Source organism: Meles meles, chromosome 5 (genome assembly GCF_922984935.1).
Source record: "Meles meles chromosome 5, mMelMel3.1 paternal haplotype, whole genome shotgun sequence".
Classification (NCBI taxonomy): domain Eukaryota; kingdom Metazoa; phylum Chordata; class Mammalia; order Carnivora; family Mustelidae; genus Meles; species Meles meles.
Window position 1 is genome coordinate 110,359,128 of NC_060070.1, and position 12,901 is coordinate 110,372,028.

Here is a 12,901-nt window from a genome sequence, read left to right on the forward strand (position 1 = left end):
ATGGAACAGAGAAGTGCATTATCCAAAGTCTAACTCTTACAAAAGAGGATGAATCTAGTGAAGGAGTATAATTCCTTCAGTCTTGTTATATATGAAATTTCCAAATACATCTGTTTCTCTTTTGCTTTAAGTTTCACAGCTGAGGTTAAAACAACAACAACAACAACAACAAAAAATCACTGTCTTACTAACACATTAATTCTGCTCTTAATAAACCAAATTGTGCTTTGTTTTGACTATCTTGTGGGAACATTTAGAGCCCATAGAATTCCTTAAGATGTATACTAAATAATCAAAAAAAAAAAAAAGGAGAAGAGGAAGAACAGCATCTTATCACATAATGTTGTGAACAAAATGATTTTAGGTATAACTTATCAATGGGGCAACTCAATATTTTAAAATAGCAAATTTAAAATTTCCTTACTGGGACGCCTAGGTGGCTCATTTGGCTAAGCATCTGCCTTCAGCTCAGGTCATGATCCCAGGGTTCTGGGATCAAGCCCTGAGTCTTCAGGCTTCCTGTTCAGCCGGGAGCCTGCTACTCCCTCTCCCTCTGCTGCCTCCACTGCTGTGCTTTCTCTTGATCTCTGTCAAATAAATAAATAAAATCTTTTAAAAAATAAATAAAATAAAATTTCCTTATTTTACTGAAAATATTATTGCTTTTACTCAAACTCAAGAACATTGTCAAATTGTAATGCTGGTACTAGATGTGCAATGGGCATATAATCTGATTTTGTTATAGTAGATAATAATACTCTATTTCTCTGTGTATAGTTAGGCAGGCTTATACCTTTGTACAAAATACCATCCTGAACATGAGCTAAACTTCAATATGAGAAATTTGAACAACAGATTTGTTTTTTTTTAAATGTAAGACTATGAGTCCCAAATTGCTAAAATGTGATGATATATAAAAAATATATAATGTCCATTAAAATATTTTTAACAATAGAATTAGCTTTCTAATAAAATATTGTCCAGAAGCTTGATATGCAAAACAGATAGAGTTGGGCTCCTTCAACTGTGGTTGAAGTAGGAAGTGGGAGGGTTGGGGCACTTGGTGGCTCAGTTGGTTAGGCATCTGCTTTCCGCTGAAGTCATGATCCTGACGTCCCTGAATCCTACCCAGATCCGGCTCACTGTTCAGCAGAGAGCCTGCTTCTCCTCATGTTCTCTCTCTCGCTCTCTCTCTCAAATAAATAAACCATTAAAAAAAAGGGGGGGGGATGTGAGAGGGTTGAGTGGAACTGGGAGTTAGCTTCCTTCATCTGCTTGTCTCTAGCCACCCTCTCTCATCTTTAAATCAAGTGACTAATGAAAAAACCTACTTAAAGTAGGTATACATAACGTACTAGACATAAATTGTTGCTGTTAAATAGCATCTCTTAACCTGTCTATCAGGTATGTGATAATCATGTGGTAACTCAGGTGAAGGATTCCTTTTATTCAATATCTATTCTCAGAGCCTTGGCTAGGGAATATAAAGTTTAATTTTCAGGGGGGGGGGAAATAAAATGTAGGTTCATTTCTACTCTCCTTGAATTTTTTAGACTGGCCTGTGATTTGCTTGACCACCAGAATATAGGAGAAGTGATATCATGAGCTTAGGAAAGGTAGGCATTAAGCAAACTTGCAGCTGCGATGTTAACACTGTTGGGTGATTTCCTGTTTGTGGCCACAGCACCATGGAAATGTTTTAAATGAAGGGACCACTTGTAGAGAGAAGGTCCAGCTGTCCTAGCTAAGCCAGATCTTGAGCCCACCCCCCAACTAATGCAGTAGCGTAAGAGCGCCTATGGAGGCTAGATACTTCTCTGTTTTCCCATGGCAGATTTCCTGAGATAGAAGCTGGACAGATGCACAGGGACTTTTATGTACTGGATCTGTGTGACTACCATGATTAGTGTAGCTAATATAATCAGTGTGTCTGTGTTTGTGGGTTCAGACACAGCAGTCAGTATATCCCAAGTATTATTCTTTCTAGAGGGATCAAGGTTTCAAATGGCCTGTAAAACCAAACAGGCATATATCTGAACCGCTCGGTTTAACCAGACTGTCAGCATATCAATAGAATGCATTTCTCTTCAAGAAACAGATACTTTGCTTAAATAATAAGAACTGGCTTAAATAATAGGCATAATTATTTCACATAAATGTTTACTCAAAGTTAGGACAAATATCAGTATCAGTGGATCTGGCCATTGAAAAATATTCTAGAAGTCTTTGCTCTTTGTGTCTCCAAACTAACATCTTGAATATTACCTTCTTTCTATGGCTGACTGACTTCTGATCATAAAATGAGTGCAAGGCACAATTAGAGTAAGACCTCCTTTACAGAAAGTGGGAATGAATTACTTATGTGGGAAAAAAAACCCACAACAAACTATTATGAACCTTTACAAAAATGTCCAGAAAACCTTTTGTCTCGTTCAGCCTATTAAGATATGAATGCATTCCTAATTTGTCACCACCAAAGTGGGTGGAATTGCTCTGCTTATTGTTTTTGATCAGGGTTAAACTCTGGATTTTGGATGAAGTCATTTCTCCTGGAATTACATGAGTTTTCTAAACAGAATGTGGAGACAGATTCCTGAGGAAAAAGAGGATAAAGAATATTAGGCAGTAAAATAATATTCACATTAGTCTATTTGTTATGGTTCTCAAAATGTCTGCAGTGATCTGTATTTGAAGCCTGTCTGTGCAAAATGGCTAGTCTACAGAGTTCCTTATTATGTCTAGATTGCTTAGTCTGTCTGGGCCTGAATTTTTCCCATTATATATTTATTTACTGAGTTATGATTGATATGTAACGTAGTATTAGTTTTAGGAGTACAACATAATGGCTTGATATTTGTATATATTACAAGATGATTACCACAGTGTTACAATTTTTTTTTTCTTATGATGAAAACTCCTAAGATCTACCCTCTTAGCAACTTGCAAGTATGCAACAAAATATTATTAGCTGTAGTCACCATGCTGTATGTTATAATCCTATAATTTATTATATACCTCTCTCAGATATTCTTGAGCACAGATGAAGACTTATAAATTGATCCAGAGGGGGATTTAAACGTAAGAGGAATGTCTTAGAATCATTTTAGAATACAGGCTCCCTAACCTAATGTTGTCCTTCTGTTTAGGGAACTCAGTCTTTTTAGGGGTTAAATTTCATAACCCCACCCAATCCAGTTCTGTATTCAGACTTCCATGGAGTGAGTTGTTCCAGTCATGGATCATGGATTAAACCTGCTTTGCCTCTCCCAGCACTAGCAATTTTCATCCTATGCTTCAGGCAGTCTGAGTTACAGGACTCCTGCTAACCTCTACCATATCCTTATTGCCAAAGGACCCCTCCTCTAACTTCTACCACATCCTTGTTGCCAAAGGACCCCAGACGTGGTAGTCTACACAGCCATTCTCCCCAACCACACTGGGCTGTGATAGTGAAGGACATTATAAGGATTAATTGTAGACCTTGGAATCAGACTGACTTGAAATGAGTCTTTGTGTCTCCAAATTCTGGCTCTCTGGCCCATGGGAAAATGGTCTAAGCCTCAGTTTCCTCATTTGTAAAAAATCAGATAAAAATAGTACCTAATCATGATTTTTGTTTGAGGTTTGAGTGAGTTCATGCGTAAAAAGACACATTAAGAACAATGCTTAGCGTAGATTAATGGCTGGACACATGCTAATTATTATTGCACTCCTGCACACTTTTGTACTCTCTCTCCCTCTCTCTCACACACAGGTTTACTCATGTATAGAATATTCAGGTATATCTTTCCAAGGTTCAGATTTATATTGTTTCCATGTCATCACTAGTTGCTATACGTTTATTGATTGGATTGATTGAGTGAAAACCCAACTCAGCTGAATCTGGGGAAACATAATATAAACCGTGATCAGCTGAATCTCAGGGAAACATGGCTAAGCACTTTATATAGAGAGATAACACCACAATTTGCTAAGTCAACTAGATTTGAAACCTCAGAGTAATTGCTTACCACTCCCTCTTCTCCACAACCAATTAATTCCTAAATCCCACAGATTTTCATTCTGTAAACTCTTTCCCATCTGTTCTTTCTCTTTGATTTCCAATTCTGTCATCCTAGTGCTGATCTGCATTAACTCTTTCCCAACCAAGCATGTTGCTTTGTTTCCAGTGTTTTCATTCTAATTTATTATACAGATTATCAATAGTGCCATTGCCTCTATTTATTTGACATAGCCCTTATGTAGTTGGGATAATATATTTTTAGATTCCTAAGGTCAATTTGGCTTGCGAAATTATATTAGTTACTCTTGATGTTTCCACTTTGGGCAACTGGGTATGTATGTCTCCATTTTGCTCCCAATTTTATTTTCTGAAGAAGGATTATTAATATAGAGGGAAACAAAATGTTGCTTTTATGCAGAAGTGCAAGTCATGATTTCTCATAATTTTAGCCCTCTCCAATACACTTAAAGCTGACACAGCAGGGGCGCCTGGGTGGCTCAGTGGTTTAGGCCACTGCCTTCAGCTCAGGTCATGATCTCAGGGTCCTGGGATCGAGTCCCGCATCGGGCTCTCTGCTCGGCAGGGAGCCTGCTTCCCTCTCTCTCTCTCTGCCTGCCTCTCTGCCTGCTTGTGATCTCTCTCTGTCAAATAAATAAATAAAATCTTTAAAAAAAAAAAAAAGCTGACACAGCATAACAGAGGTGAGAAGGGATATTGTTTGTAAACAGAAGAAACCCGCCATTGGGAAGATACTAACTCACAGTACTTTTTTGGTTAGAAAATGACCACTAGTATTTACCTTCTGAACTCTTAATAACTTCACCTGACTCACATCTTTGAACATGAATTATTTACTCATTTGTACATAAAGAGATCAGGCAAGTACTCAGAAGTATACAGAAATTGCATAGAAAGTAGGAGTAATTAAAAACATCAAAGACCAAATAAGTACTGGTCATGACCAAGGTGCTCTTGATGGAAGACAGAAGGAATTGTATGTTACCGAACCCTGTTGTTGTTCACTTCTTGAATAACTTTGACCCCAGAATTCTGAATTTATGTAATGAGTTCAGAGTGGTTCTCAAAACTGGATAGTATAAACTCTTACCAGTTTAAATAGGTTTAATCAAGTCACTTCCTTTCTAATAATTTCAGTAACTCTCCATTGTTTTAACATTGCATATAAACAATGAGGCCTGTCACTAAATGCCTTTTAATATTATGTTATATATATATACATTTTTTCTCTTTGAATCAGATATGACTATGAGAGCTTCTTCAACCATATCTCAGACTTTTCAATATGATAGTTTTACTTTATTATTCTGTTTCTACAGAAATTGCTCCCTTCTCTGGCACTCAAGACTTCCTTTTATTGTCCAAGGCCAAACTCAAATCTTACTTCTTCCCACTAGCTTCACTTCATGCCTCCAGGCTGTGTTCTTTATATACATAATGCAACTTTTGGGGAAACAAATTTTTTTTATGTATAAAAAGTTTACAGATTATCAATAGTGCCATTGCCTCTATTTATCTCATTTAGTCTCATTTTCAATATGAACTTATTAACAATAACAAAAATCATAATCTTATTGATTAAAGATGACCACTATTATAATTTATATACTTACTATTTTTCTGTGAAAATACTAATTATTTAATTAATAACACACTATTTCTCATATATCAAGTTTTAAGAACATAAATCTGAGGAGTCCATCTCCTAGACACCTGCTCCAGCTCAAAATATATGTTCCTTTTCAGATCCAACTGTAGGCAATTAGAGTTGTTTTTACCAGGCAGAACCGCATTCCACACACTGGACTTGGTAAACAGCCCCTGCATTACAGTCTCTGAATCAGAGAGTTGCAGTCAAGGACCAGGCCAACCTGCAGTAATGCTTTTGTGCATATACATCTGCGTTCTTAGCTCAGAGGACCTCCATTCAGAGCCCATTTAATTGAGGGCCTTCAGTTGAGACTTTCTTTAGGTGCCTCTGCCTTATCTTATTAGGTGGAGTGAGAGAACCTTGAAGATATCTTTTTTCACGTTAACTGCTTAGTACTTTTCCATTCCAGTGCATCACCCTCTCCATCTTGTCAGCTCCCAAGACTTTTAAACTGTAGAATGCTTTTATTTACGGCCCTTCAGCAGTGAGACACACTTACATCTGTGCTGATAGACTTGACTTTCTACTGCATGCAGGCCAAGGGGGAAATAGAATTGGGGAGTTGGCACTTTTGCCGGTTTAGCTTCTTGTTTATGCTATCACAGTAAGTGATTAAGTTTCGACTGCTGCTTTCATTTGGGTTTGCTGTCTTCATCAGCTACTCTGATACCATGCAGCTCAGTTCCCTCTAGCTCAGTTGAGCTTCTGACAAAATCATCTTCCCTTCCCTTCCCAACACCCCCAGCTCCTTTTCTCTTTCTCTACAATCCTTAATACCAGGGTAAATTGTCTACCAAATAATGTTTGCACAACTAATATTTGTTCAATGAATAAACTGAGTGAATCGATGACTAAAATGAGAAAGAGTATACTGGTTTTTGTATTCTGCATCATTTTTGTCTATTTCTAAGTATTTTCAAAATCATTAAATGCATTTCAAACCATTTTACTCATTGCTACTTTGTTTCATCATGACTTACATCTCAGTTTAGTTTACCATTGTCCTATTAAACTTATTTCAGTTTAATAGTTTAGCTTACCATTGTCCTATTAAACTTATTTTCAAAATGTCACTCACAATATTGGCAAAACTGTATTTGATAGACATCCTTGAGCAGATTTTTGGGGTATCATTTGGTAATATGTAGGATTAAGACCATTGACTTTAGATTAATATTACCCAGATTAAAATTATAGCTGGGAAATTTATTAGCCAAACACATTTGACACAATTTTAAAGCTTCTCTATGTCTCTTTTCTTTACCAAATTTAATAAAGGTAATGATAATAATTAGTTCATACTTTTTTGTGAGTATTAAATGAAAATTTGTATGGAATTAGCTGAATACCTAGTATATAATAAATACTAAAAATGTCATTTCTCACACTTTGCATAATTTAAAGAAAGAAATATACTGGCTCAAAGCAAACAAACATTTTAAGGACACCAATGCATATATTAAAATATGCTTAAGAATAGTCTAAATTTCTTCTTGTGTCAGTATGTTATCTGAGGCCTGTGGTGGAGGCTTCTTAGCTTCAGCTCTATTTAGTTTTCCTGGCACCTGACACTTGCTTTTTTTGCTATTGAGCAAGGCTGTATGGTTTGTCCTAGTTAATATATTATTGTACAAAGTACTTGTATTACTTCTAGGCTATGGCATTTAATTTCCTGTGACTGTTTCTTCCTCTCTGTACTCTTTTTCTGACAAGGTAAAAGCACTGTTCTGCATTAGACATAACCAAGAAGTAAGCTTCTAAAATCACAATTCCAGAGTTGTTTATTTACTCAGCATAACCTGGCTTCTGTGGTTAATAAAGTACCTCTTTCACTCTATCCATGTTAATTTTAATTATAGGGAGGTATGAAAATATATATGCAAATCACAGATTCTGATCTTGGCCATTTTATAATAAAAATATAATTTAAAATGGCATTCCTTTAATACTGGAAAAAAATTTTCATTTTTTATTCCCCACTTCCATTTATTATAATAATTAAATAATATACATTATAAAATAATATAAATATGAGAAATCTTACTTTTCAATTACAAATTTCCATTCATGGTTTTATCCTTTTTAGTTATTTTCATATGTATTGACTTCTAAATTTTTCTGTATGCTGAATCAGTTGCATATCATTTATATAGAAAATTTTTTCCCAACTTGTCATTTGACTCAATTTTATTTTTTCCAGGCATTTAATGTAAAGGTGGTTTTAATATTTATACAGTTAAAAGATTCTTGGTTTTGTGGTCCTGGGTGGCTCAGTGGGTTGAAGCCTCTGCCTTCGGCTCAGGTCATGATCCTAGGTCCTGGGATCTAGCCCCACATCAGGCTCTCTGCTCCGTGGGGAGCCTGCTTCCTCCCCTCTCTCTGCCTGCCTCTCTGCCTACTTGTGATCTCTGTCTGTCAAATAAATAAATATAATCTTTAAAAAAAAAGATTTTTGTTTTTATTTTCTTTTCCATTCGTCATTGTACTAATCTGCTTAGGTTGCCATAACAAAATAGCACAAACTGAGTTGTTTCAAAAACAGAAATTTATTTTCTCATAGTTCTGGAGGTTCAAAGTCAAAGATCAAGTTGCTTTCAGTGCTGGTTTCTGGTGAAACCTTTCCCCTCAGCTCATAGACAATGTTTTCTTGCTATGTCTTCACATAGCCTTTTCTCTGTGTGTGCATGGAGAGAGAGAACTTGGTGTCTCTCCTTATATGACAACCACCCTATTGGATTAGGGACCTATCCTTCCTCAATTAACCTAATTACCTCTTGAAGTTCCTGTTTTCAAATACAGTTAACACAGAGGGTTAAGGCTTCAACATGTCAATTTTAGGTGCACACAGTTGAGCTTATAATATTCTGCCCTCTGTCTCCTCAAGACCTGTCCTACATTTACCCCATCCCCACAACCTCAAAACCCATTCCAGCATCAGTTCCAAAGTCTTATCTAAATATCATCTAAATTAAGTATGGGTGAAACTAAAGGTATGATTCATCAATATACAATATATTGATATTATATATAATGTATATATATATTTATATATATATATATACAATGTATAATGTATATATATATAATGTATATATATACAATAAACAATATATTATTTGTTTCAGGCATATAGGTCTGTGATTCATCAGTCTTACACAATTCACAGCACTCACCATAGCACATACCCTCCCCAATGTCCATCATCCAGCCACTCCATCCCACCCACCCTCTTCCCTTCCAGCAAGCCTCAGTTTGTTTCCTGAGATGAACAGTCTCTTATGGTTTGTCTCCCAATCTGGTTTCATCTTGTTTCATTTTTTCCTTTCTTTCCCCTATGATCCTCAGTCTTGTTAGGTATGATTCATCTTAAGGCAAAATTCTCTCCAATTATGAACCTGTGAAACCAGACAAGTTATGTGAAGCCAAAATATGATGGTGGGACAGGCATAGGGCAAACGTTTCTATTCCAAAAAGGAAGAATCAGAAAGAAGAAAAGGATGATGGGCTCCAAGAAAATATGAAAGAGAGTAAGGCAAATGCCGTTAGATCTCAAAGCTTGAGAATAATCTTCCTTGACTCCCTGCTATAGTCATTGGGTACACTTAAGGGCTAGTTCCACCCAGGGATCTACATGGCAGCCCTGCCCTCTTGCTCTAAACAAAGCTCTTTCTTCACTTGGTTTTTTGTAGTGTACTGCCTGCCCCTACTCCCAAGGCACTGGGCAGAGGAAGTCTGGCCCACTGAAGCCAATCAGGTGTCCCCACCCTCTGAAATCAAGGAGGAAAAGCTTTTCTTTCCTAGGCAGTAGACTCTGGGTCTGTGGTGGGAGTGGTAGCCCTAAAGATCTGAATCACCTTCAAAGTCATTCTTCCCTTTTCTTGAAGGAAAATGCATGCCATCCACTGGATAGCTCTATTCTTTTAGTCTGTAGAATCTCACCAGATCCTGAAAGCCTTCCTGTATGTAATACCTTCTCTATTCCCTTTGGTTTAAACCGGCAGTCTTTCTGCTGGTATAATCCCATTTCTGTTCCTGGCTTCTATTGAGATGGCTAATTAACATTATGTATAAACTTTTTATGGAGTGATTGTACAGCCACATGCTTTATTATTTTTTTGCAATACGGATAGGATGGGAATTCCCCATATCTTGCAGTTTCTGTGTTCTTTTTGTATAGAAATCTCAACTAAATATATAAGTTCATTACATTCTACTTTTCCTAAAACACTACACCAAAATTCAGCCAAATTACTTGCTACCTTGTAACAAGAATTGCCTTTCCTCCAGTTTCCAACCCCATATTCTTCATTTTGAGGTCTTACCAGAACTTTAATGTTCATGTTGTTACCAACATTCTGTTCCTGAGGGTGTATGTAATCTCTTTTTAAAAAATTATTTTATTTATATATTTGACAGAGAGAGAGATCGAAAGTAAGCACAGAGGCAGGCAGAGGGAGAGGTGGAAGTAGGCTCCCTGCTGAGCAAAGAGCCCAATGTGGGGAATCCCATGACCCTGAGATCATGACCTGAGCCTAAGGCTGAGACTTAACCCACTGTGCCACCCAAGCAGCATCAGGATATATGTAATCTTTAAAATGATAGCAGCTTTCTCTGTAGCTCTCCCTTTTCTTCCTGCGCCTTCACCAGAGAAGTTTTATTAATATCTTTTAATATCTATTAAAATATATTTAACAAAATACCACAAGCTGGGCAGTTTAAACACCAGAAATTATTATTTCACAGTTCTGGAGACTGGAAGTTCAAGATCAGGTTGCCATTAGAGTTAATTTCTGGTGAGATCTCTCTTGTCAGCTTGCAGACAGTGTGTTTTCTTGCTGTGTCCTGAAGTAGCCTTTTTTGCAAATTCTGGTGTCTCCTTTTCTTTTTTATAGTCTACCAGTTTGTTGGAATGAGCACCCCATCCTCATGGTCTCAGTTGACTCCATTTCCAGTTACTTCTTTAGAGAATATTTATTTATTTATTTGTGAGTTTATTTATTTGACAAAGAGAGAGTACAAGTAGTGGGAGTGGGAGAGGGAGAAGCAGGCTCTTCAGAGAGCATGAGCCCCACATAGGACTTCATCCTAAGTTCCTGGGATCATTACCTGAGCTAAAGGCAGACACTTAATGCATTGAGCCACCCAGTTGCCCCGTGAGACTGTCTTTAAATATAATCACATGGGGAGTTAGAGCTTCAACATATGAATTTTGTTAGGGACACAATTCATCCCAAAACAGTTAGCTTAAAAAGTCTTTTCTGATTTGAAGATCAGAAATGCATTTATTCATAATTTTTCATGATTTCCCATGATTTTAATTATTAATTTCATTTTGTATTAATCAGTTTGGACATGGCCATCTTGTGATATCAAAGAATTGGCCTAAAGTTTACATCTCATTTTCCGTAAATTTTGCTTTGGGTTCTGAAGCTTTGCAAAGTCTGTCTCATTCATGCACTAAGAGCTAGAAGAGTGTGCGCTAGCTCTGAGATGTTTCAGTCTGGAATATTTTACCACCTGTCAAAGGAGCTGGAAAAATACATGCTGAGTAGTAAGTGCCTTTGCCTTGTATATTTTTTCAGATTATAAAATATTAATATATCATAATATTTGTAAATCACAAAAGGTAAAATTGAAAAAAGTTTAAAACCCATTTTAATACCAAGAACTTTCTTTTACTGGTTCATAATATATGACATGGTTTAAGTCAATTATCTCCAAATATTGTTGATTTGGACTAACGCTAACAACATTTTCTTGGCTTACACTTAATAATAGATTATATATATAATATATACACTTATTATATATATGATAGATATATATAATTTTGTATGTTGCATAATGTTAGAATGAAGATATTATGTTAGTTATAAAACATAGACAAAAGTTAAAATTGAGAAAGGTTAAGATAATTGAACAGAAGTTCTAGTAGGTCTGTCTTTACTCCCATCAAACTATACCCAAGATTAACACAGCGGCTCTACACATTATTTTTATGAAAATCGAATGTGAGAAGCCAAAAATTTACTGACAGTCAGCCCCCTTTTATTTCTGGTTGAGTTGTCTGGGAGTCTCTGTCTCACAGTGTTTGCAAGGATAGAATTATTATGTATCAAGACAGGGCAATGACTCTAGCTGCCTCACATACCAAATTAAGGAAATAATAGATTCTCTTCTAGTATTTGTAACTCCACACCCTAGGAATAGAAGCAGTCTATAGGGGTGAGTCATATTGTCATTATACCTTTTTTGTGTGGGTTTGTACAATTCTCGTTCAGAGAGTCCTGCATGTCTCTCTATAAGACAAGAATTTCTTGGTAAATCTGTAGGGTTTCTTGAAATTAGTGCTAAATCTATTTTATTCCTGCAAATGAAAACATTGGTGCCAGTTTCTCCACTTTTTCTTCCTTATTCATTTCCATGACTGAAATGAAAGCATTGGTTCTGAAAGACTTACCTGGAAGCGCTAGTAAACTGCACATTTGTTCACATATCACCTTACATCTGTTTCCAAAGAATAGACATTCGTCATTTCTTTTTCACCTTCCCAATATCTTGAGAGCACTCTCATTATCAGATTTTAACCAGAGCCATATGGCCAAGAAAATTCTGGAAAAAGCAGAAGATTGCTTAAAATAGTAAGTGATGCTTAGTTAAAACAGACAATACAACTTAATTCAACATGTCAGAGACAGTGGGCAAATTGCACTGTTACATAGTTTGTTTACCAACATGCTTAACAGAGTGTTTTCTGACTCTCCTCATGTGGTTATCCTCATGTGGATAGTAGTTGAACAGGAAAAGTGCTTAAACCAAGGAAATCCATCAAGCAAGCTGCTCATGTTTACAATTTCCCCTTCTGTATGTCTGTGTGATTTTTTTCCACTTAGCTGTCTATATTGCTTTGTTTTGCTTTGTAGTGAAGGCAGGCGTCAACATCTGTAAGAATGATTTTAAAAATGTGTGAATTTATTCTTTGAAAAATATGAAAATAGTTATTTCATTGCTAAATAAGGATAAATAGGTAAATCACTTACATATTTCAGTATAAAAATTTTATGATTCAATTATTCAGAAAAGAATGAATTTAGGGTAGATTGCATGATTACATTTAGAAATAAAAAAGCTAAGTTTAATACACATCTCCATAGGAGGGCTACTGACTTTCTCAGTTCTAATTCATGGCTGCCTATAATTTCAACGTGATTTTCCATTATCCAAAAAAT

The 12,901-nt window shown here is 36.2% G+C and overlaps 1 long non-coding RNA gene across 1 annotated transcript; it reads right to left on the reverse strand.

Annotated features, from left to right (window-relative positions):
* Positions 1–8,967: 8,967 nt before the first annotated feature.
* On the reverse strand, positions 8,968–12,500 carry LOC123941575. Its single transcript, XR_006818304.1, has 3 exons — positions 12,408–12,500; positions 12,133–12,284; positions 8,968–9,067 (listed from the first exon to the last, which is right to left on the reverse strand). It is a non-coding gene; the product is annotated as an uncharacterized LOC123941575 (long non-coding RNA).
* Between the last annotated feature and the right edge of the window lie 401 nt (positions 12,501–12,901).